The sequence below is a fragment of the Ambystoma mexicanum genome, chromosome 8 (assembly GCF_040938575.1).
Source record: "Ambystoma mexicanum isolate Mex_15411 chromosome 8, UKY_AmexF1_1, whole genome shotgun sequence".
NCBI lineage: Eukaryota > Metazoa > Chordata > Amphibia > Caudata > Ambystomatidae > Ambystoma > Ambystoma mexicanum.
In genome coordinates, this window is record NC_090929.1 from 1,030,814,567 (window position 1) to 1,030,839,811 (window position 25,245).

A 25,245-nucleotide genomic window follows, 5' to 3' on the forward strand; every position below is an offset into this window, starting at 1 on the left:
TGAAGAAAGTTGGATTGGACCTCAAGGACCCAGGGAACCTTCGGCCGATTACCAACGCCAATTTCATACTTAAAATCTTAGATAAAATAGCCACTGAGCAGCTACAGGACCACGTGGAAACACACGCATCCCTACACCATTAACAGTCCGGTTTTAGAGCTTCACACAGCACGGAAATGGCTATGTTGGATCTTCAGAACCACATGTCAGGCCTTATGGACAAGGGTAAAATTTGGATCCTGATGCTGCTGGATCTCAGTGTGGGATTTGACCTGGTTGATCACGAATTGCTGGTCAAAGCTTTGAAAGACAATGTGGGCTGCTCTGATATGGCATTGAAGTGGTTAGTCTCCTTCCTCACTAATCGCCAAGCCAGAGTTCATTGGGGAGACAAATTCTCGGATCCCATTCTAATACTATTCGGTGTGCCCCAGGGCGCCAGTCTTTCGCCCATGCTCTTTAATTTGTATATGCGTGCATTATGTGATATTCTGGTTGAAGCTGGAGTTTTTGTACCAACTATGCAGATGACACGCAGCTTATAATAGAGCTAGAGGGATCACATAGTCTAGACAGCGTAAAGATTGGACAAATATATAGTAAAATCAATGACTGGATGCAAGCCAATTGGATGTGCCTTAACGATTCTAAGAAGGAACTCATGCTGTTTGGGTCCAGTCGCCTTTTAGATAAACTGGGGGGGGGGGGAATACAAATCATTTCAGATCAAGGAGGCCACAATCACAGTATCCAACCAGGTCAAAACCCTGGGTATGATGATGAACTCCTCTGTTAATTCAGAAGCACAGGCCAACCTCTTGCGAAAGAATACAGCCTACTACCTGCGGCTTATGAGGGCCATTAGACCCTTCCTAAGTGAAAACAACATGTCCACCATCGCCAGGGCTGTTATTTTATCCAGGCTTGACTATGGTAATGCCCTTCTAATAGGTGCCCTCGCTAAAGGCCTACATACCTGTCAAGTCATTCAGAATGACGTTGTAAGGCTAGTAAAACATCTCACGAGAAGAGACCACACCACGATGGTCAGAAGATCGCTCCATTGGGCCAGAGTCGAGGAGAGGATTAAGTTCAAATCCCCAACTCTCGTGCACAAATGCCTCTTCGGAAAAGCACCCAACTACCTGAAGAGGAGTCTTGTATTATATACCCCGAAGAGACAGTTGCGTTCAGCAGGAAAAAACCTGCTAGTAGTAAACAAATACAAACTCAAATCAGCCATGGGCAGATCATTTATAGTACAGGCTGCTCAGCTATGGAACTCTCTTCCTTTGGCCTTGAGAATACAGGTGAATCACCTGCCATTTAGAAAACTCGTGAAAACATATATATTCAAGTAACTTCTACCTTCTAGCTACAGTTCTCCATTAGGTTTAGGGAAGTCCCTTAGATAGTTTGTGTCTGTATTGTTAATGCGCCCTGATGCCTGCGGGCTACCAGCGCTATAGAAATCTACATTACATTACACGTGGTCAACCAAAGATGAACTTGGTTTGTACCAATATCGCAGCAATTCACTTGCAGGGATCCCGAAGGCTTAACTTTCTACCCTTGGTTCTTCAACACTAATATCTGCCCACTAGTTGACGCTAACCCCAAATACACTCCCATGTTTTTCTAACTGTGCAAACAATGTCCAAATACTGTTCCATGTTTTCATCGCCTGCAAATACAACGGCAGGCATTAGAACGTGTACATTCTAACGAAAACATTCATCGAAATGTCTTTTATTTGGGGGGTTACCCCCCAAGATCCCTCTTCCCCACCCATCTTTACCTATTCCCTAACCCCCAGTTCCTTATCTGCCCTTTCCCACCCTAAAAGATTCGATGAACATTTTCTTTATAATATACACTTTGAAATTCCTGGCAGTGCAATTGCAGGTGATGAGAGGATGTCGTACCCCAAATACTCTTTCATCTCCATGACAAAAATCAGCCAGGATAATGACAACATTTACAGTGGACTGGTAGCCATACAAATATGGGTTAACACGTGTCACCTATGCCTGAATGAGGCCAGAATGATACTAAGGCTCCAAACATAACAGCATATCTCCTGTGTGGTTGAGAACTGAAGATAGCTTCCCGAACAACAGATACTACAACAAATAGGCATCTGCATTACCCTCAACGCCTACTGGAAGCCAAGACCGAAATACACGACAAGACTACTTCAGTACATATAACCACTCCAGAACCCTTGAATCACCATCCGCCAAACAAATACAATCAGGCAACCTAAGAAAAACTAGAATCTGTATGTGACTACTTTCAGCTTAGGGTGTCAAGCTCTGGAATATCCTACAACTGGATTTGAGGGATCAAAAAGACCCAGTGAAATGTAAAAAACATAAGCACCAGCTTCCTCCTAGGTAGCCTTGAACTGCACAGAGTGCTTGGTTAACTTCCTACCTCACCCTCGAAATAAGCTCAGCTGACCGCTTTTTGTGTTAACCAGGCAATTCCATAATCCAGATTTTGTGCAATCAACACAGCACTTCTTAAGAACTCTAGCACTTTTTGCAAATGCAAAAATGCAGCATCAGAAAATAAGGATGGGAAATGCACTCTTAATGAAGCCCAAAGACAATTCAATAAATATCAGGATACTAGCAAAAGATAGTACTCCGCACAGATTCTGTAGGCAGACATGATAACACTCTCATCAATTGTTGAAAATCAATGAACCTGTAGGTCTCTGCCCCGAGCCGCTTATCACTTGATGTGCTGGCATGCGTGGCTGGCTGACGTAACCCGCAGCAGACGTGGAGGGGAGGCGAGAGATGGCATGCTGCAGCATACTGGGACCTTCTATGCGCTCTCCCCACCTGTTGCCTCACGCTGCTGTGGTGCGATGCTTTGCAGTGCAAATATCCTAGAAACGGTGCATCTTAGGTCCTTGAAATTTGTTTTTCTAGGCCTTCAATATTTCTTACTTGCATCGAGACACTGAAAATGAGCTTTGTCCAGTCCTTCTACGACCACATTGATGTTTCGCCAATTTCAGGCAACCACTTCATGTGTGCAGGGGCCGAAATCCAGAGAAAGGGATGGGGTGCACAAATGTCATGTAGCCAGTAATGTCCGGAGGGTCCTAAAAGGTAACTATGCAATGTTTGGTGCAGATTGGTGGAACGGTGTGGAATTGATAAGCAAGAAACTAACAGATTTTCTGCTTTATATATAGAGATAAACTAGCAAAAAGTACCCAGACTGTGCAGAGTTTCTGTAGACAGGCCCTAAATAATCTCACTTTCCTTGATTTTGGATTCATTTGTCCAATAGATTTGCACTTTTTGGGAGCCATCAGGAAAGAGAAAAGCATAGAAATTAGACAAAATTAAAATGTATCTGGTGCAGTGCAGTGCGTTGTGGTGCCAATATCTCGGAAACGGTGCGTCCTAGGGCCTTGAAACATGATTTCCGAGAGTCCCACCGGGCCCTTTGAGTTTTAATCCTCGCGTTGAGATGCTTAAAATGCGCTTTCTCCGGCCCTTCTAAGACTACATTGATGTTTTGCCAATTTCAGGCCACCGTCTCATGTGTGAAGGGGCTGAAATCTGGGGAAATGGGTAGGGTGTCATGTAGCCAGTAATGTCCGGAGAGTCCTCACAGTTAATTATGCAGTGTAGAATTGTATAAGCAGGGTTTGAAATTGAGATACAATGAACAGGAGCTCAAACCAGCTCCTGGGTGTCAGGCATCACCCCGTAGGCAGGAGCTACCGCAGGGGAACCAGGAGCTACTCAGATGCTCCTTTAACTTCGTGTCCGTTTTGTATGAACCATTGTGTTTAAATAAATGCATATTAGATGTGTTGTAATTCTTCTTTATTTACATTGTCAAATACTCAAAGTTAATGTCACATGTACATGTTTGGAAGGCACCGGCTGGTACTAGGAGCGAAAGGTAGCTCCTGTTAGTTGTTGGTTTCCTGCTAACCAGGCTCTACTAAGCTACAAGCAGGAGCTAAATAGCTCCCAGCTACCCTCAATTTCGAACCCTGTATAAGGAACAAACTAACAGATGTTCTGCTTTCTATATGTAGAGAGAAAGAGAGAAAGAGAGATAGATAGATATATAGATAGATATCCATGTCAGAATTTTAAATCAGAATTGTTTGTCCAAAGGTTCTACTGACATCATGAGGTGAAATCATAATGTAAAACTTGAAAATCATTCAATCAAGAAAAGGAAGTAGATTTACTTAATTTAATATTCACAAATCAAAGGAAAATCCATCTAGAAAATATATAGTGATAGTGGTTATAGTTCATAATATCTAAGAAAAACAAGAAAGGTTAACGGGTACTACTCCAACTACCTCTTCTTCAGAACGTTCTGGTTCTGACATAGATCAACAAACCCGAACATCATCAGCACAAGCCATCACTACACAAAGTGTATCAGCATCTCGTCTATCAACTTCGACAACTTGTTCAGGATTTAGAAACTACCTCATGTCCAGGTGACGACTGTCCCACCAATATCCTCAAGGACTCATTAGATCTTCTTGTCCCCTGGCTCACCAAGCTGATCAATCTATCTTTTGATGAGGGTACAGTTCCGTCCTCTTTAAAATCTGCGAGGATTACACCACTGCTGAAAAAAGACAATTTAGAGCCCTCAATCACAGATAATTACCGGCCCATTACCAATGTACCTTTCATTTTGAAGATTCTTGACAAACTCGCTTATATCCAACTTCAGGCTCAGGTGGAGGAACACAATATTTTAGGAATACGACAATCCAGTTACTGTACTCGGCATGGCACACTCTGGCTAGCATGGCAGACATATCATATAACAAAGGATGTTCCCGAAAGGCTTAAGTTGTGATGTGATTTGCAGTGCATATTCTACTGGCAGCTCAAACAGGAAAATCATTCAATTAGACATATATATTTTTATATCACCAATCAGACAAACCTCAATTGTGCCTATTGTTGGTAGCACATACAATGCAACATTCAAAAGATATGTAAAGAAAATATATATTTTTTATTTTAGAAAAGAGAACACAAATATAGCCATTTGTTGGTTTCATACATGAAAAGTATTTACACAAATAAGTAAACATATATAAACAAATCTGCAAATATAAACAAAATGCATTCCGTTTTGTTAGGAAGGGGAAAAAATAGGGGGGAAAGGGATAAGTAGAAGAAGAAAGCAGCAAAAACAATTGGTAAAGCAAAAAACACTGTTCTGTTAAAGGTCTATATCCATCCAAGTTGCACAGAGAACACTGGTTCTGATAGAGATCTTGGTCTATCCATGCAGTTGTCTGTACTAAGTTGGAAAAGAGGCAGACCATAACCAACTGGCCCACTAGCTCAGGGGTATAGTTTATAAACTTAGTTATGACAAATCAATAATAGTCTTTTTCACAAAAAAGGTAAATGAAAAGTTATGCAACAGGCAAAAAATACTGTATATTAAGCCTAACTCAGGCAAAGAAACAAAAATTAAAACACAAAAGAATTTGTGTAGCAGACTGAGAGTAATGTACACAATTGCTATTAGTAAGACAAAAAACCTAGGAGGTTGTGTCACAGGCTGAACTGATGTACTACGCCTTCCGCTGGTGAGCGTGAGTGGCCGCGTCCTCTGGTCATAGGTACATATGCACCTATACCTAGGGCATGACAAAGTTGGCGTTTCGGTGGTGTGTAGACAGATAAGGACCACCTTCTTCAGGAACTTCGATCTTAAATTCAGCCCCTACAAAAGCAATCAAATGTAATCCCATCATATTGTGTTTTCTCAAGAACATTTTGAGATTCAGTGTGAGGTATTGGCATGAAAGGTGAATTGGGAGTACCAACAAATGGTAAAGAACACCAGGCAGTCACCCCTTTAGGCTGGCAGGCGGACCCCCATCATCTCACTCCTATTTCAAATAGACTAGTATCCAACGCCCATAGACACCGTGCAGAAGTGATAGAGAATACCCCAAGGAAAGGGTAAGTTAATGAAAGGAAGGAATTGTTAATGAATCAGAATAAAGGTAGGCATCAGGATAGAAATGAGTGTGAGTACAAACACCCATATTGAGTGGTTTGTGGAGAGTAACCCCAACGGCCCTATAAAGGTGAACCAAGTCCATACCTAGAGTGTTATTGAAGATGCCTCCTAAACGGGCATTTCGAAGTCAAAACACTGCGACTGAATCACTCAGGTTTGTGTCGCCGACTCTGGGGTACGATGGCACATCTATAGCGAAATCAATGACATAAGGAATTAGAAAACACATGCTATCATACAGTTGTAGAGATCAAAGTTCACTGAAGTGAACAGACCTGTTGTTGGCAATGCAGTCATGTGCCACGGAGCGCCGTGGAAATCCGGCACTAATTAGGCAGAGGACAGAAGTGTCTCAGGGCCCAACCTAGCTATCTGCATGCGCAATCTGTACAGTTGCTAGAAAAACAAGTGGAAACACCTGTTAAACTCGGATGGGGCATGGCAAAGTGGGCTGTGAGTAAGCAGCATACAATACAGTGCTTACCTTCAGTATGCCTCAGGGGGGAAGCCCATAATGATTTGAGTGTGCGTCCCAACTGGAGCCTCCTAAACAAGTACAGTGTTTGCACTTCCGGGGGCGTTGCTAGTAGCTATATTTGAAGCACATGGAAAGAGGACTGGAATTGTTACTCTTCCACACATTGCACAGACTGCGAAATGCAACAAGACATCATGAGAGATGACAGAATGGCCTGAATCAAGCCAGAAAAAGGAGATAAAAAGGAGAAGAAACTAATCACCAAAAATATATAACTTGGTTGACTACTAAATATGGAAAAGTAGTTAAAAAATATATATAAGTAATAAATAAAAACAAAATGCGTGAAAGAATATTAGTTTTTTCTCCCGTTTATCTCCTTTTTCTGGCTTGATTCAGGCCATTCTGTCATCTCTCACGATGTCTTGTTGCATTTCGCAGTCTATGCAATGTGTGGAAGAGCAACAATTCCAGTCCTTTTTCTATGCGCTTCAAATATAGCTACTAGCCACGCCCCCGGAAGTGCAAACACTGTACTTGTTTAGGAGGCTCCAGTCGGGACGCGCACTCAAATCATTATGGGCTTCCCCCCGGAGGCATACTGAAGGTAAGCACTGTATTGTATGCTGCTTACTCACAGCCCACTTTGCCATGCCCCGTCCAAGTTTAACAGGTGTTTCCACTTGTTTTTCTAGCAACTGCACAGATTGCGTATGCAGATAGCTAGGTTGGGCCCTGAGACACTTCTGTCCTCTGTCTAATTAGTGCCGGATTTCCACGGCGCTACGTCACACACGTCTGAACTTTGATCTCATCTCTACAACTGTATGATAGCATATGTTTTCGAATTCCTTATGTCATTCATTTCGCTATAGATGTGCCTGCGTACCTCAGAGGCGGCGACACAAACCTGAGTGATTCAGTCATAGTGTTTTGACTTCGAAATGCCCGTTTAGGAGCCATCTTCAATAACACTTTAGGTATGGACTTGGTTCACCTTTATAGGGCCGTTGGGGTTACTCTCCACAAACCACTCAATATGGGTGTTTGTACTCACACTCATTTCTATCCTGATGCCTACCTTTATTCTGATTCATTAACAATTGCTTCATTTCATTAACTTACCCTTTCCTTGGGGTATTCTCCATAACTTCTGCACGGTGTCTATGGCGTTGGATACTAGTTTATTTGAAATAGAAGTGAGCTGATGGGGGTCCGCCTGCCAGCCTAAAGGGGTGACTGCCTGGTGTTCTTTACCATTTGTTGGTACTCCCAATTCACCTTTCATGCCAATACCTCACACTGAATCTCAAAATGTTCTTGAGATAACACAATATGATGGGATTACATTTGATTGATTTTGTAGGGGCTGAATTTAATATGGAAGTTCCTGAAGAAGGTGGTCCTTATCTGTCTACACACCACCGAAATGCCAACTTTGCCACGCCCTAGGTATAGGTGCATATGTACCTATGACCAGAGGACGCGGCCACCCACGCTCACCAGCGGAAGGCGTAGTACAGTTCAGCCTGTGACACAACCTCCTAGGTATTTTGTCTTACTAAAAGCAATTGTGTACATTACTCTCCGTCTGCTACACAGATTCTTTTGTGTTTTGTTTTTTGTTTCTTTGCCTGAGTTAGGCTTAATGCACAGTATTTTTTGCCTGTTGCATAACTTTTCATTTAGCTTTTTTGTGAAAAAGACTATTATTGATTTATCATAACTAAGTTTATAAACTATACCCCTGAGCTAGTGGGCCAGTTGGTTATGGTCTGCCTCTTTTCCAACTTAGTACAGACAACTGCATGGATAGACCAAGATCTCTATCAGAACCAGTGTTCTCTGTGCAACTTGGATGGATAAAGACCTTTAACAGAACAAGTGTTTTTTGCTTTACCAATTGTTTTTGCTGCTTTCTTCTTCTACTTATCCCTTTCCCCTCTATTTTTTACCCTTCCTAACAAAACTAAATGCATTTTGTTTATATTTGCAGATTTGTTTATATATGTTTACTTATTTGTGTAAATACTTTTCATGTATGAAACCAACAAGTGGCTATATTTGTGTTCTCTTTTTTAAAATAAAAAATATATATTTTCTTTACATATCTTTTGAATGTTGCTTTATATGTGCTACCAACAATAGGCACAATTGAGGTTTGTTTGATTGGTGATATAAAAATATATATGTCATAATCCACCAGGGGGCGCAGAGATGGTCTAACGCATCTCGGTTCGTCTCCTCTGCTGGGCACTGTTAGCGGGACATGAGCCCCCCCCCCGACACCCTCGGAGTGAGGAGCTGGCATCACCCCCACCCCTCTAAGTGTGCCGGGCACCCCAGGCCCAAATTTGAGCTCCCGTGGTGGAGCCGTTCGGGAGATCGTAGCCTCCGAGTTTCAGAGGGACAGAAGCCCCTCCCCCCTGCGGCGCCGTGGCTCTGCGAGAATCCACGGCGAGCCCGGGCCTGTGGAAGGGCTGGGCTGCCCCGTTTGGCGGCTCCCCCCCCGGCCTTGTGCACGACGGTGGAGGCGGGACGCACCCGAAGCATCCGCAGCTGAGCCGGGATCTGGAGGAGGCGCCACAAACGCACCGCAGAGTTGGAGGCCTGCGCGAGGCCCGCAGAACGAGGGGAAGGACGGAGCGTGAGGGCCCCCACTGGAGTGGCAGCGGTTTGGTGTGTCGTGAAGGGTGATCTGGAGTGCCAGGAATTGCCGACAGTAGTGTGCGGGAGGCAGGCGAGGCCTCTCACTGGCGCATGGACTCCCACAGGCTGAGGGGCAACTTGGCGCCCAGGAGGTAAGGAGGTGCAGGCTAGGGCTGGACGACCTCCTGGGAATTGAAGGTGTCACGGGAGGAGGCGGGAATGCAGCTGGGGAGAGCCCCTGGCATACATCGGAGCCCCAGAGTGGTCTTTGGCAGCAGGGTGTCCCCCGTGTACCGCAGGTCCCAGCCAGACAGAACAAACACACGGGGCCCTGTTGGGAGAGGACGGCCCCAGCGGACCACACTGAGGTGCAGAAACAGGGGCCCTGGGATTGGTCCTTCCCGCGCTTAGCCTATGGAACAATAAACACTGCCACAGCTACGACGGGAGTGAAGTTAAGCGGTTTGAGGGGGGAGAGGCGAGGTGGGAACCCTGTGGGGGAGAAACCCACACCTACAGGAGTGCACTAGTCGGGGACTCGGACCCCCGTTGCTGGGGCTCCACTTCTTGCCCCTCGGCTGACATTGGTCCCCGCCCCCTGTGGCGTTGACTGCATATGTGATAGCGGGTCACCTTGGGCACAAGCTTTTGGGGGAGGCCCCCACGGAGCAGGGATGTTTGGGGAGATTCTATGAACTGGAAGAAATCCCTATAGAAGTTTCGCCGCATGCCCCCCGATTCCCTGATACCCCCTGAAATGGCGGCCCTGGCGCAGCAGGAATCTACTGATACAAGCACAGTCACCAGGGGCATGGCGGCCCTACTGGAGGAAATTAGAGGCTTTAGGGCGGACATTGCTCTACGTCTGGACACCTTAGATAAAAAGGTGGACAATATTGATGACAGGGTTCAGGCACTGGTGAATAATACAGCTTCAAGCGACATCTTTGAGACACAATTCAACATGCGCCTGTCGGAGCTCGAGACGAGAGAAGAGAAATGCTCCTTAAAAATGGACGACTTGGAGAATAGGGAACGCCGCTGTAACCTGCGTTTCCTAGGTTTTCCGGAAAACAAAGGCGAGACCCAAGCAGACATCATTAAGGCTGTCAATGCAGTAATAGGAGTGCTATTTGAGGGGGCCAACACCAACGAACCCACCATTGACAGGGCCCATAGAGCAGGCGCATCATCCAGAGGCCCCAGATCCGTTCTAGTTCGCTTTCATTACTTCTCCGAGAAAAGCAGGATCCTCGAACTGGCTCACAAGAAGGGCCCGGTGGAGTGGGCCCAGATCTCGGTGTATCAGGACCTGTCGGCCTTCACCCTGTCAAGACGTCGCCTCTGTTCCCCGTTGACGAAGATGCTCCAGTCCAAGGGGGTCCGATACCGGTGGGGATACCCATTTTCGCTCACTTTTCAGTTCGAGGGCTACAAGTATGCCCTGATCACTGAGGACGATATCCAGACAGTGTCGGGCGAACTTTTGGGCAATTCAAATATGGAGATGGGGGAGCAGGACCGTGAGAGATCCCCGACAGGCCCAAAAGGGAACAAAGCTCTGAAGGAAAGGCGCAGAGTTCGAGGCCAAAGGAAATTTAGGAGAGTGGCCCCAGCTTCCCCGGAACTTCCGAGCAACTGAAGCGGGCTCCTGGTGCCCGACGAATAAACCTGCATTTGACTTTGTGAATGGAGGGTGATGTAACTGTTTGTGATTTGCATTGTTCCTGAGGGTGTGGGGGGGGGCTCGAGTTGTTGTTTGTGAAGAGTTAATTAGCCCGGAGGAGGAGATAATGGTGGCCTGGCCTGGCGATAGGATGAAGCCATGGAACAACCAGGCGATCAAGGGGGAGGAGGGGGGGCGATGTGTGGGAGTTGGGTTGCAGGGGTTACAGTTATGGCGCGCCAAGTATTTTGGTTTTTCTCGCACCCCCGGGGCTGTCTCGAGCCATAAGGGGGATGCGAAAGCATTGGGGGAGTAACAACGCTTGCTATTCTAAGAAGGGAGCTATAAGTCTTTACCTGTGCTTTAATGGATGATTCACTCCAATTCTTGACAGTGGGGTCACTGAATGGACGCGGGCTTAACTCGCCTACAAAGAGGTCGTTAATTGTGAGGGAATTTGCGAGGCTGCGGCTTCACTTTCTCTCTGTGCAGGAGACTCATTGGATTCGGGGAAAGGAGCCTAAGCTCAAGGCCAAAACCATTGATCAGATGTTTACGGCTTCTTCCCAGGCAAAGAAGCAGGGAGTAGCTTTGTTGGTTTCCCCCGGGGCCCGGGGCTCAAAAGCAGATCCGGATAGACGGTATCTCATGGTAAAGGGGGAGGTGCGGGGCCGCTTTTTCACATTGGTTTGCATATATGCTCCAAATGAAGCACAGGATACTTTCTGGGAGGGAATGAAAGAGATAATAATGTCATTTTCTGAGGGCACCCTATTGGTGGGTGGAGATTTTAACATGGTGCTCTGCCCCGAGAGGGATAGGAAGTCTGATAATCCCTGCTCCAACATCCGTCTCCACAAGAAATTGGCGTTGGCCTTCCAGGAAGTGAATGGGGAACTGGGCTTGTGTGACACGTGTATACCCGAGCGGGGCCGGAACCCCGATTACACATTCTATTCAAAGCCACATGCTGTTTTCTCTCGTATAGACTACATCCTGGTTGACTCCACGCTGCAGGGAGAGATCTCAAATTCGGGAGTGGAGATCGCCCCTTGGACGGATCACGATATGGTAAAGATTAGGATTGGCCTTCCCCCTGCCCCGGCAACCGGATCCCGGAGGAGGTGTAATGACCTCCTCCTGCAAGACAGGGAGCTACGCCAATCCCTCCTAGCAACCATAGAAGATTATTCTACCCTCAATGACAACGGGGAGGTTGGTACTATGGGAGTGTGGGAGGCGTTTAAGGGAACTATTAGAGGCACCCTCATTGGTATAGGGTCGGGGAGAAAAAGGGAGAGGGGCCGGGAGAAGTTGTTAAAGGAAAAGATAGAGGCTATCCAACCGGGGGGGAAGTTGAAAACACAGATGTTTCCCGGGAAGTGAAGGAGCTACAGAGGTTGCGTTCTAAGTTGGCAGACCTCATGGTGGGACAAACGGAAAGGAAGCTCTCGTTTCTGAAACAGAAATACATGGAAAAGGGGGAAACAGCGGATAAGATATTGGCCTGGAGACTTTGTGAACTTAGGGAACAGTAGGAGGGTGAATTCGATTCATACCCGAGAGGGAGACTCAACCATAAGGGATAGTAAGATAGCGGAACAATTCAGGCTGTACTACGAAAAATTGTATTGTTCGGAATATACGGGGGATGGGAATGACGTTGACAGCTTCCTGGACTCCCTTCCAATCCCGGGCCTTCTCCCTGGCAAAGCTGATTCTCTCGAGCATCCCATTTCCCCGGAAGAAGTAATAGATACCATATCCTCTTTAAAGAGCGGCACTGCCCCGGGGGATGATGGTTTTACAGTTAAGTTCTATAAGACCTATAGGTCCACGCTTGCCCCATTCATGGCTAAGATGTTCAATGCTGCACTGGATCAAGGCACCCTCCCACCCACGATGATGTCTGCCTTAATCGTAGTCCTGCCTAAAGAAGGCAAGGATCCCTCCTATTGCCAATCATATCGCCCCATATCCCTCCTTAACACCGATGTTAAAATATTGGCCAAGCTCCTAGCGAATAGGCTAGCGAAACTCCTCCCTACCCTAGTACATGGTGATCAAGTGGGCTTCCTCCCGGGCCGCCAGGGATCAGATAATATAAGAAAAACTCTCGACCTTATGCACAAGGCATCTAGACAAGGGGTGGAGGGGTACCTTCTCTCGCTAGACTCAGAAAAGGCCTTCGACCGTGTCGTATGGCCTTACATGGGCAGGGTTCTCCGAAAAATGGGTCTGGGAGACAACTTTTGTAGGTGGGTCGCAGCACTATATAATGGCCCCTTGGCGAGAGTACTGGTCAATGGAGGCACTTCAGAGCCCTTTTCCCTTTCTAGAGGCACCCGGCAGGGATGTCCCCTGTCGCCCCTATTGTATGCGTTGGCAATGGAGCCCCTGGCCATAGCGGTTAGGAATGACCCGGAAATCACGGGAATACGGTGTGGTGATTGTGACTTTAAACTCCCCTTATTTGCAGACGATATACTGGGCTACCTTACAAACATTCAGGACTCCCTACCCCGGTTATTTGATCTTGTGCACAACTTCGGCTCCTTTTCCGGGCTGAAGATAAACGCGTCCAAATCAAGCATCATGCCCATGGGTCTGGGGGATCGAAACATCGGTGGTGACGCCGACATTCTGGGGGTTAGAATAGAAAGGGAGTTCACTAGGTACCTGGGCACCACCATCCTCAGAGATCTATCCCAACTATACCAGTGTAATTTCCCGGGGATCCTAGCTCAGGTTAGCAGCGACCTCAGACAGTGGGCACCCCTCACGCTTTCCTGGCTTGGGCGCATGGTCACGGTGAAGACGAATATCTTGCCCCGCCTCCTCTACCTCTTTGCAGCGCTTCCCGTTGTGATACCTGAGACCTTTTTTGGGGTGCTTCAGTCCCTTGTCCTCCAATTCATTTGGAACGGCAAGAGGCCGAGAGTTAAAACCTCCACCCTGACCCTCCCAAAGCTTTATGGTGGTTTTGGTCTCCCCGACTTCCGGCTCTATTATAAAGCAGCCCAGCTCCGGGTGATGTTGGAGCATATGAGGGATGACATGGGAACATATTGGATGTATGTTGAGGACATTCACACCCACCCGAAAAAAGTTAGAGACCTTTTGTGGGCCCCCCCTAAAGCTCTCCCCTCTCAGCTCAGAACACATCCTACCCTGGCAGCCCTGTGGGCAGTATGGAAGCCCAATAAAGCTAATAAACAGCTGTCTTCTTGTCCCTCCCCCTTGTCCTTGCTCTGGGGGCTCCCCATTGACCTGGGCTCTAGGGGCTTCCGAGACACTCAGGCCTGGTCAGACATGGGCTTGGACAGGGTCTCTCAGCTCTCATGTGAAGAGGGCTTCATAGAGTATGACAACTTGATTGAGGCATTGGTTGATAGACCCCCACGGTCTTTGAATACCTAGGCTTGAAGGGGTTTTTGACCCACCCTCGATGGGCCGACCAGCTTAGACGCCCCCTCACTCCTTTTGAAAATATCCTGGCCAAAAGTACAACTCGAAAGGGTTCCTTGTCTAAGTTTTATAGTGTTTTGATAACGGTGGACCTAGAGGGTAGACAACCCTTCAAAAACATATGGGAAGAAAGGCTGGGCATGACATTGGATGACCACACTTGGAGGGCTGTCTTTAAATGCATCTTTACGGGTTCTCCGAATACCGCTGCCATGGAACATAGCTTTAAAATCCTCCACTCGTGGCATCGCCCCCCGGCCCTGTTGTCTAAGATGTGTAGAGATGTGTCCCCCTTTTGCCTTAGAGGTTGTCACCAACGGGAAACCTGGTTTCACATGTGGTGGGGTTGCCCGGTCATACAGGTTTACTGGTCGGAACTACTCAGCTGGATTAAGGACATCGAGGAGTTTAGCCTGTCCCTGCAACCGTTGGAAATTCTACTGGGCACTCCCATGCCAGAGACAGAATCGAATGGTTTCCCCAAGGTCATTGGTGCCATGCTGTGAGCGGGGAGGCTGGCTCTCGCCCAAAAATGGAAGAGTGCCTTGGCCCCTTCCAAGGAGGAATGATTCTGTAAACTGAGGTCGATTTTTGTGTATGAAAAACTTAATGCAATAACAAACGATACTATGACTGATTTTGTACAGGAATGGACAGCAGTTCTTCTCCATGATGATTGTATTACCATGCGTTTCTAGAATGAATACTGAGATGCTCCGATATGGTACGCGATTTCACAACACCCAAGGACCCGTGATGTTTCCTGTTCAATTGACTTTCTGTTGGACCCCACTGTCTCAAGTGGTATTCTTAACAATCATGTGGTATGCAAGTGTTCTCCCCTAAGTTTCAATAGTTTGCAACACCTCAAAACTTGGCATGTTGATTTATTGGCGGGGGGGGGAGCGAGCGGGAAAATGGGGAAGGGAGTTAATGTATAAAAGAGAAAATGTCATTGACGATTTGGTTTCTTCGAACGGTTTTGCTGGTTGGGTTGGCTTTTACGCCCTACCTTATATGTATATTGTCAATAAAAAAATAAAATAAAAAAAGAAATATATATATATATATATAAATATATATATATATATATATATATATGTCTAATTGAATGATTTTTCCTGTTTGAGCTGCCAGTAGAATATGCACTGGCAGCTCCGCAAATCACATCACAACTTAAGCCTTTCGGGAACATCCTTTGTTATATGATAGTTTTGCGCTACATCGTGTTCCCGAGGTATTGGAGATCCTCTTTGTTTATATGATATAGCATGGCAGACAAACATCCTCCCGCTGATGCCTTTGGACCTCTGCGCGGCCTTCGATCTTGTTGATCACACTCTACTTGTGACCAGGCTCGGAGAGGTCGCCAATTGCTCCATCTCAGCCTCTAAGTGGATCGCTTCCTTCTAGGGACCATGGACAGTAAGGGTTTGTGTAGGGAACAACCACCCCATCCCCATTACACAAAAATGCGGCGTTCTGCAGGGTTCATGCTTGTTGCCGCTTCTTTTTAATATTTACATTCGACCTTTGCATGACCTGTTGAACAGCCTGGGTGTCCAATATACCAACTACGCTGATGACACTCAGGTTGTTCTTCAGCTCAGCGGACAATACAAGCAGGATCTTACCACTCTTAGCAACATCTACAGTGCCATCCAGAATTGGATGTCCTGTAACTCCTCAGCCCTGAATAACAAGAAGACAGAGCTTATGATTGTTGCCACCAAAAACACTCGGAGCGAGCTTACATCTAACTACTTCTTGATTGCTGATCATATCATTCCGGTCTCAAACAAGGTGAAAACCCTAGGAGTTGTTCTTGACGATGAACTGTCAATGAAGCCCCAAGTATCCTACATTCGGTCTGCCTGTGGTTTTATCAACAAGCACATACAATACATTCGACCTTTCATAACCGCCGAAAAATGCGCATTGCTGTCCACAGCACTATTAAATTCCAGGCTGGACTATTGTAATAGTCTTCTGGCTGGTACTAGTACTACCAAAATCCGAGCCCTTCAGATTACACAGAACAACGCTGTGCGTACCATCTTTGAGCTTTCGCGTCGCACACATATCTCCACTTTCAGGAAAACTCTACACTGGCTTCCCATACGGCAGAGAATATCACACAAGGCCCTCACTCTTGCCCATAAGTGCTTATCTCTCTCAAGCCTAGTGTATTTATCAGATCGCATTAAGAGCAAGACATCCACTAGAAATCTTCGGTCAGTCGTAGCTCCCGTACTTGTCCAGCCAAGATTTAAACTGGCTTGCTTTGGCGGCACAAGCTCTGACATCCAAGCCCCTCTTCTCTGGAACTCTCTTCCCATTTCTATACACCAAATTGAGGACTACTTACCGTTCAAAAAGCCTATCAAAACTCACCTCTTCAATCTCAGTCGTGGTTAATGGGCTATCTGTCTTCCTCAGTTCTCTCCCGGTCTGACTCATGTGTGTTTGTGTGTCTTGTCTTGAGGCCTGCGTGCATATGGCGCGTTACAAAAATTAAAATAAATAAATAAAATACTACTTTTTATCGATGAGATCCTGTAGGTAGGCATGTGAAACAGGCTGATCCATTCTTAAGCCAGACGGTTGTCCAGGGTGATTACAAAGATATCTAAAAGAAAACTCTAGTGGTCAACTTATTGAATTTTACTATGACAAAATTTGTTTTGAAATCTTTAGAGTTGGGAATTTCATTAGTATCGCTTATACTCCCTAATTTTTTTAAACACATGGGGATCTTTACTGCCTCGCATGGAAAATGAAACTTAAAATATTCCAGAGCTTTACAGTGAAACACCTCAGTACGGTCTAACCTAAAATTCACGATTCAACCTTGGATTATTACCATAAAAAAGATTGACGATTTAAGAGCCATAACTTATGTTTCTAAACAACAACTTAATTTGCCTATGAATCAATGGAAAGTTCTCATGATTTATCTAAAAAATGCTCTTTAACTTTCAAACCAGCCGACAAAAGGTGGGCATTAGTATTCCTAAACACCTGTGATTATGCGCAAGAGTGTTGGGTTGGTCCTGGTTGCCAGATGAAAATACTTACTTAAAACTCCAAGACGATTCCATTTTTCGAATTGTTACAATTATGGAATCGTGGTTATATAATGCTTATGAGCCAGAAGAGATGAGATCAACATCCAAAAATTGTATTTCTAGATCTAATTTGTTGACTCCTACTATTAACAGTTTGAAAAAATGATCATAAGAATCCTTTTCCGGCTACCAGGCCACTCTATTATCTCTGCGAGAGAAAAATCATTACAACATTTTTGAGGTTCAAAGTGATATCTGCCTGCAACCACTGATTCAAGAAACGGTACATTTCTTAGAGAGTCCTCTAATTTTTAGACACCTGTTGAGCATCAAGAATGTGTCCTCCCAATGGGAACACTTCAATTTGAAATGAAAAGAGTCTCCATTCAGTTATCTCTCATGAAGGGGGCAAGAAAGCAGAAGCTGTTAAGTGGCTGTTCCTTATTTCAACACAAATATTGGGCCACCCCATTTTTATCATGCAACTGGTACATATTGTGCTTTGTAATAAGTTTTGGAAGTTTAAGGATCCGTTTTTTCCTACAAATTCGAGGCACGTCATAGGATCCAGTATGGCTCCATTTTATAAAAGCTCATGTATGTTCTTCTTAGAATCTTGTTTCATATTGCATAAATCCCCCGTTCCAGCCCTTGGAACAGGGGATTAAGGCTATTAGCACTGCGGATTGCCAAAGCAGTAACCCAGGGTGCTAAAAAAAAGTATGTACCTTCGTACAACGGGACATGTGCAGCGTCCCGTTGTACGAAGGAAATACTTTTCCACGATGGCCACCAAGGAAAGGGAATCTGGGCTCCATGTGGAGCCCCTCTTCCCTTTCCATGGCGGCCTGCAGGAGCGGAGAGGAAGGAGCGGCGTCGGGGACTGCCTCCACCGGAGAAATACTTTAAGTGGGGAGTTGGAGAAAAACAAAGGAAAAAAAATGGGACGGAGGGTGGGGGGAAGATGGCGGCGAGGGAGCCGGCTGTCAGGTGGGATGGATCGCAGACTTTCACCGGCGGTTCAAGCCTGTGTTCCTCCCCCCGCCAGGGTGTTAATTCAAAATCATCCTTTTTCGCTCAACCACCAATTGTGGCTATGATACAAAAACCTTGTTGACACCTTGCAAGGCAATTTGAATCACCTACAATCTTTCATTGATATTCATCAAGCAATAATACCCTGTTTGAAGAGCTATAACAGTCTGGTAATGACCAGGGGCTCAAGTTAATCGGACCAATGTGACAAGGGCCTTTAAGGGGTGTCCCAGGAAGTTACCACACAAAACAGCCCTTCAAACAGGTTATTACTAATATTGACACCCTGGGTTTGAGACTCGGTGCTGAGAGCATTTATTTTGTGTAAAATCAATGGACGCAGCGAGCGGGGGGACCCATTGTTTTAAACAAAGGAAATACCCCTAAAATGGTAACCATGGAAATGTTTAACAGGGCTCTTTGCAGGTCCCCTCTTTCATATATGTAGCAGACCAGGACAAGACTGGGTGACTGTGAAGAGAAGGAGAGGTATCCTGCACCAAGCCAGATAAGTGGAGGCTCAAAGGTGAGAAAACCAGTAGAGAGTAGAGGGGGGGCATGAGAGTTAGTGAGGGACAGCGTGGGGGATATCAAGAGAACCCTTGTCGGTGGGTTAGTGCAGGATACAGCTTTCTCAGAACCCGGGTATAGATCAGTACATTCTGCCCGAGTTCTGAGCAATCTAATTGCCTGTTGCACCCTAAAAGTATGCTAATATTTTGATTAGCCATTCTAAATGTGTTACATCTTTGTACAACCATAGTACAGAGAAGTATAGTTCAGGGTTCCAAATTGAAGGGGGCTGGGAGCTATTTAGCTCCTGCTTGTTGCCTAGAAGAGCCGGGTTAGCTTGACACCAACAGCTACCAGAAGCTATTTTTGGCTCCTAGGCCAACTGATGCCAAAGAAACACACCTAGGTGAATTTAACTATGCATGTGGGACAATCCATAAATAAAGATTAGGACACATATATACAACATTTAAAACATACAAAGCCATACATAATGGACAAAGTAATATTTGTGATCTTATGTGGAAGTTTGATTTGCAGAAGGCTATGCACTAGCTCCTCGTCCACCAGGGGCAGGACCGGTCACTGGTTAAAGCTAGATACCCAAGAGCTGCTTTTAGTTTCTTCTTATCCAATCTTAAGAGTTAAGTGACCTGTTTCCAATCACACTTGGTTACAAATTCACAATCTTTATTGTGTGAAAAATGTCGTGCCCATGGTAATCCAGTTGTTTTACTAGCGCAGCAACTAGCTAAAAGTAATGTGATATCAAATGTAACTGCTTAAGCCAAGACCTGCTCAGCGTCCATCATTGTGGACCTTTATTACATTTTCATAACATTTCAGATCCATGCACTGTTGAACTTTTTTGTAGCTATCAAGTCTGCACATATTGGGGCGTGGCTACGAGGGCCATGTAGGAGGACGTGATCTGGAGGAGCTCCCGAGATCCTGAAATGATCCGGGCGTAAAAGTGCGCAACGATGGGCCGACGACTGCTGAAAATACACATGTGGGTGTGTGAATGATTGGACCACGCTTGGTGAACTTTTGGAAGGTGTAGGAAGAACGGCGGCAGAGTTCTGTGCTGAAAAGACAAGGAGCGCCGGAGACAAAAGACGACACAAAATGGCCGACCAATGTCTGGGACAAAGGAAGGAGCAGGCCGCACGGTGATCGAGCGAAAGAGGCGTACTGGGTGCGCATTTGTCACTTGTGCAGAACACAGGTCCTCTGGGTCATGTCTAATAGAACGGTGAGGCCGAAGGTGAAGCAGCCCACCCTGTACGACTTCGCTAAGACGTCCCCTGGTCAAGATAATACCAAGAGCAAGGATAAGTCGCCTGCAGGCAGCATGACGGCAACGGGCACCAACCAAGAAGTCCTAGCTGTGATTGCAGACTTAAAGGCGGCCTGGGAGGCCAAACTTGAACTAGCCGTCACTGAGCTGAAAACGGCACTGGACCTTAAGGTCGGAGAGGTGCAGGAGGAAGTTAATCTACTCCGGCAGGACGTCAGGGCCTTGGCGGAGCGAACGGAGACCCTTGAGAAGGAAGTGAGCCCGAATACCGCGGATTGTGCCTCCCATAAGGCCGAATTGCATGCCCTGATACAGAGAGTGGGCAACTTGGAGAGCAGAGCGGAGGAGGCGGAAGGACGTGCCCGACGAAACAACATCCGCATCGTGGGCCTGCCGGAGGGATTGGAGGGCCACGATCCCACGGAGTTCATTGAGTCCATGCTACTGCAAGAGATACCCAGAGGAGCCCTGTCTCAAGGATTTGCGGTGGAACGGGCACATAGAGCTCTAACAAGGAGGCCGCCGCCAGGAAACCCGCCTAGGCCGGTGATAGCCAAAATTCTTAATTACTGGGACCGGGAGAGGATATTGGAACACTTTCGCAAGGGAGAAACGATTATACGAGGAGCGGCAAACATCACGGCCTACCCGGACTATACCCTGTCTGTGCAGCGTAGCCGCATGAACTTTGGGACGGTAAAGCGGACTGAGAGAGGCGGGCCACAAATACATGTTGCTGTATCCGGCAAAATTGAAAGTTATACATAAACACAAAACTTTGTTTTTTGAGACCCCGGAGGATGCCATGGGATGGCTCGATGCGCAGGGATGCCCCCAGGAGTCTGAAGTTCGGACTGAGAGAGAGCATGAAAGAGATAAGTAATGCACGAGGAGGGTGCCACAAGATGGCGCGGCACAGACCCATGGGACTTGAATATAGTTATTTGCGCAGTCAGACTGTTACACTAGATGTTATGAGCACTATAATTATTATTGAATTAATGGGAGCCTTGCAGAGCGGGTCTCTTTACCCCACAGTAATCTTAGTTAAGTGGCCATTAGGGCGACTTCACCCTACTGAGCTCTGGGCATTGTTTGGTGCTTGCAGGGCTAGATGTGGGGGTGCCTGAGTTCCGAGAACAGAGCTGGGCAGCAGTTGGGGTGTGTGGTGTGGGGGAAGGGATGGGTGGAGGGTGGGGTGGAAAGTGGGGAATTTGTTGTGTACATAGTTATGGGTAGTTTGAGCTTGTACAAGAAGCTACAAGTAAAGGTGGAGAGCTGTATCTGTATCACGTGGGCAAAGGGGATTCGCTACACGGAAAGGAAGAGGACACTCATGAGCTATGGGGGACCTTAAGATCGTAACATGGAATGTCAGGGGACTCACAGTTACTTAAAGAGAAACAAAGTCATGATGTACTTGAAAAGACAGAAGATTGATATTGCGTTGTTGCAGGAAACACATCTGACCCGGCAAAAACTGGAACTGGTGGGGAAGAAGTGGAGAGGTACTGTAGTAGGATCTCCGTAGTCTGCCTACGCTAGGGGAGTGCTGGTCTGGGTGGCACCGCACGTTCCGCTCCAACTTACACAAGAGGTGGTGGACACGGAGGGGAGGTTGGTCATATTAATGGCTTTGGTGGAGAACAGAGAGGTGTGCATTATAAATACGTATGCCCCCAACCAAAATACTGCGGCATATTTTAGAACCCTGTGTACTCATCTGGGCGCGTGTATGGGAGGAGCGGTTATTTGGGGAGGGGATTTCAACTGCGTGCTCAACCCCAAGGCAGACAGATCCGATGATAAGATTGACAGGCCCACCACAGCAGCCAGGGTATTGCAGACATTACTCGACGACTTCGGGCTGGCAGATGTTTGGAGGCTGAAACACCCTAATGAAACACAGTACTCGCATTACTCAGCCCCACACCAACTGCACACGAGACTTGATTATTTCTTTGCCACGCCAGATGTGGTGATACAGATCACCCAAATAGACTACAGAGCGAGGGTCCTGTCGGTAGTACTGCCACCCCAGGGCGCGGATGGGACCCGGTCTTCAGGGAAGATATCAGGGATGCGATCACACAGTACTTTGAGGAAAACACAGGCAGTGTGGACTCAGCGTGCACGCTCTGGGAAGCCTTTAAGGTGGTATTGCGGGGTGCTGCTATTGCTAAATCAAAAGGCCTACAGGGTGGGGTCCTAACGGAGTTAGAGAAAGCGGAAGTGAAATTGGAACGGGAAAGCAACAGGGCAGGAGGGGATGCAGAACTTGTACTCGAACTACAGCAGCGGTGTGCAGAGCTTTGGGAGAGGCTCTGCAACCTTAACTATAAGAAGTATGTTGAGAGGCAACATGCAAATGGGGATAAAACTGGCCGCTTGTTGGCGTGGTTATATAAGAGCGAAACCCCTAGGCCCCCGATTAGGACGATAACCAGAGAAGACGGGGAGGTAGTTGACACCCAAGAGGGAGTCAACGAGGCATTCTTAGACTATTATAGGACATTATATGAGGACAGAAGAGGGGACAATCGATAGGAGATAAGAGAAACTCTAAAAGACATGGAATTACCTAAGATTAGTGCTGAAGAAAGGGAGGAGCTGGACGCACCGATTACCTTAGAGGAATTGGAGGAGTTGGTGAAGCAGCTGCCCACCTGTAAGACCCCGGGCGCAGACGGATTCCCTGGCGAGTTTTATAAAACATATAGGGAGGAAGTACTCCAGCCCTATGCTAGAGATGCTCAATTAATCTTTTGAGATGGGCTGGCTGCCGGAATCGCTTAGAGAAGCGTTAATTGTGCCGCTTCCTAAGCCCAACAAGCCAGGGCATAGCTGCGGCTCCTATAGGCCTTTGTCAATGTTGAACCAGGATAGCAAGATATTGACGGCGGTCCTGGCCAATAGGCTGCGCAGAGTTATTAGCAGACTGATACACCCGGACCAGACAGGTTATGTCCCCAGCAGGAATATAACCCACAACCATAGGCGACTCCACCGGGTGATTGAAGAGGGGAACAGGAGCGAGGGAGAAATGGCGGTTGAGTCCCTAGATGCAGTCAAAGCTTTTGACTCAGTGAGGTGGCCATGGTTGCTGGAGGCCCTGAGGGAATACGGGATGGGGCCGGGCTATGTTAGGTGGGCAAAATTACTATACAGTGAACCACTGGCCAGGGTGCGCACAGGATCGGAGATATCAGAGAGATGGCAACTTAGTAGGGGCACCAGACAAGGGTGCCCCTGCTCCCCGATGTTATACATTCTAGCCCTGGAGCCCCTGGCAGTGTACCTCAGACAACAATATGACATGATAGGTATTGCGGTAGGGGGAGAGAAACATCTAATATCTTTGTATGCTGACGATTTGCTACTATATCTGAAATATCCGGAGGAAAATCTTCAATATATTCTAGAGGTTATGGAAAGGTATGCAGAACTGTCCGGCATAGCGGTGAACCCCCAAAAATCGAGCATGTTCCCAGTGGGGAGCTACAGAGGAGCCCCTCTAGAGCGGTTGCCAGTGTTGCCTGTACCATGGGCGGTTGATTCCTTCCGCTACCTCGGAATAGATGTGTATCACACGGTAGAGGAGGAACACTCGCATAATACCGAGGTGGCTGTGAGAAAAATCCAAACAAGTATGACGTTTTGGGAGAAGTTGCCGCTGGCGATGATGGGACGGGGGTCGATGCTCAAAATGGTGGTCCTGCCCAGGCTGTTACATTTCTTCAGTAATATACCGTACTTGATACCCAAGAAGTTTTTTGTCAAACTGAATAGCATGTGCAGAGACTTCCTATGGCATGGCACTCGAAATAGAGTGGTGCTATGGAAGCTGCAGAACTTCTATGATAGAGGGGGCATTAAGCTACTAAATTTTGAGGCCTATTATGTAGCTGGTCAGTTGCAATATGTAACCAAATGGCTTTCTGATGAGGTAACTCCTGAACTTAGGCTGTTTGAACAGGACTGCACTGCGTTTTACCTAAAGGAGATTATCTGGTTGCCTAGACTTGAAATGAAAGAACGCCCGGGTATGATGTTGCTTGGGTGGAAGTTGTGGCGTAGAGTATGCCGACTGATGGAGAACCCGTGTTGCCCACAAGTGCCGCTAGTGGCCTTAGCAGGGGAAGACAACCAACTAAGAATCATAATCGGGACCTATTGGGAATCGGTCGGGCTGGTCACATTGGGAGATGTATGGCAAGAGGGGATCATTAAGGATTTCGAAGAACTGGGGGAAGAGGCAGGCTTGCACAGAGGCCAATATGTCACGTATCTCAGGCTAGTGCAGATTATTCGTAAAACCTGGCCAGAGACTGTACTGGCGGAGGAGCCAGACGCCATTATGGGGTCGATATATGACACATCAGAAGGAGGACACGAGATCTCTAGATTGTATGAGATGGTGATGACCCGGGTGGGGAAGGATTTGACGCACTTGAGGCTGGACTGGGAAGCGTAGGTGGGGGCACAGATGACCGATGGGATGTGGGAGCGTGCTATGGGATACCACAAGAAGGTGTCCAGAAACGCCAGATTGCAACAAATACAGTTATACATAACGCATAGAGCCTATATGACCCCGAAGAGAATATCTAAGTTTGTAAATGCAGGAAGACAAGCATGCCCAAAATGCGATAAAGAAGACGCTGATATGACACACATGTTCTGGTCTTGCCCAGTGATTGAAGGTTTTTGGGGGGAAGTGGCACAAAAACTAGCGGATAAAGGGGTCACGCTCAACATAGATATGGCCTGGGCCTGCCTGTTGGGAGGGTTTCCCAGACCACGGAATACTAAACATGTTGCGAAACTGAGGGACCTGGCATATGTGCTTGCAAAAAGAAGGATTGCCATGGGCTGGAAGCAGTGCCACAAGCCACGGGTTGAGGTATGGTGGCGGGATTTGCAAAAATGGGCGGAGGCTGAAACGGTAGTATTGCAGGAGGCATGTAGCAAGTGCGGGGAAGAAGAAGTGGGTAACCTGATGGCATGGAGAGTGTTA

General features: G+C 46.8%; 1 protein-coding gene across 1 annotated transcript in view; it reads right to left on the bottom strand.

Moving 5' to 3' along the window:
* COMTD1 (catechol-O-methyltransferase domain containing 1) overlaps positions 1 to 25,245 on the bottom strand; it is a 307,178-nt gene that overhangs the window by 263,155 nt on the left and 18,778 nt on the right. The gene's annotated exons all lie outside the window — the stretch shown is intronic.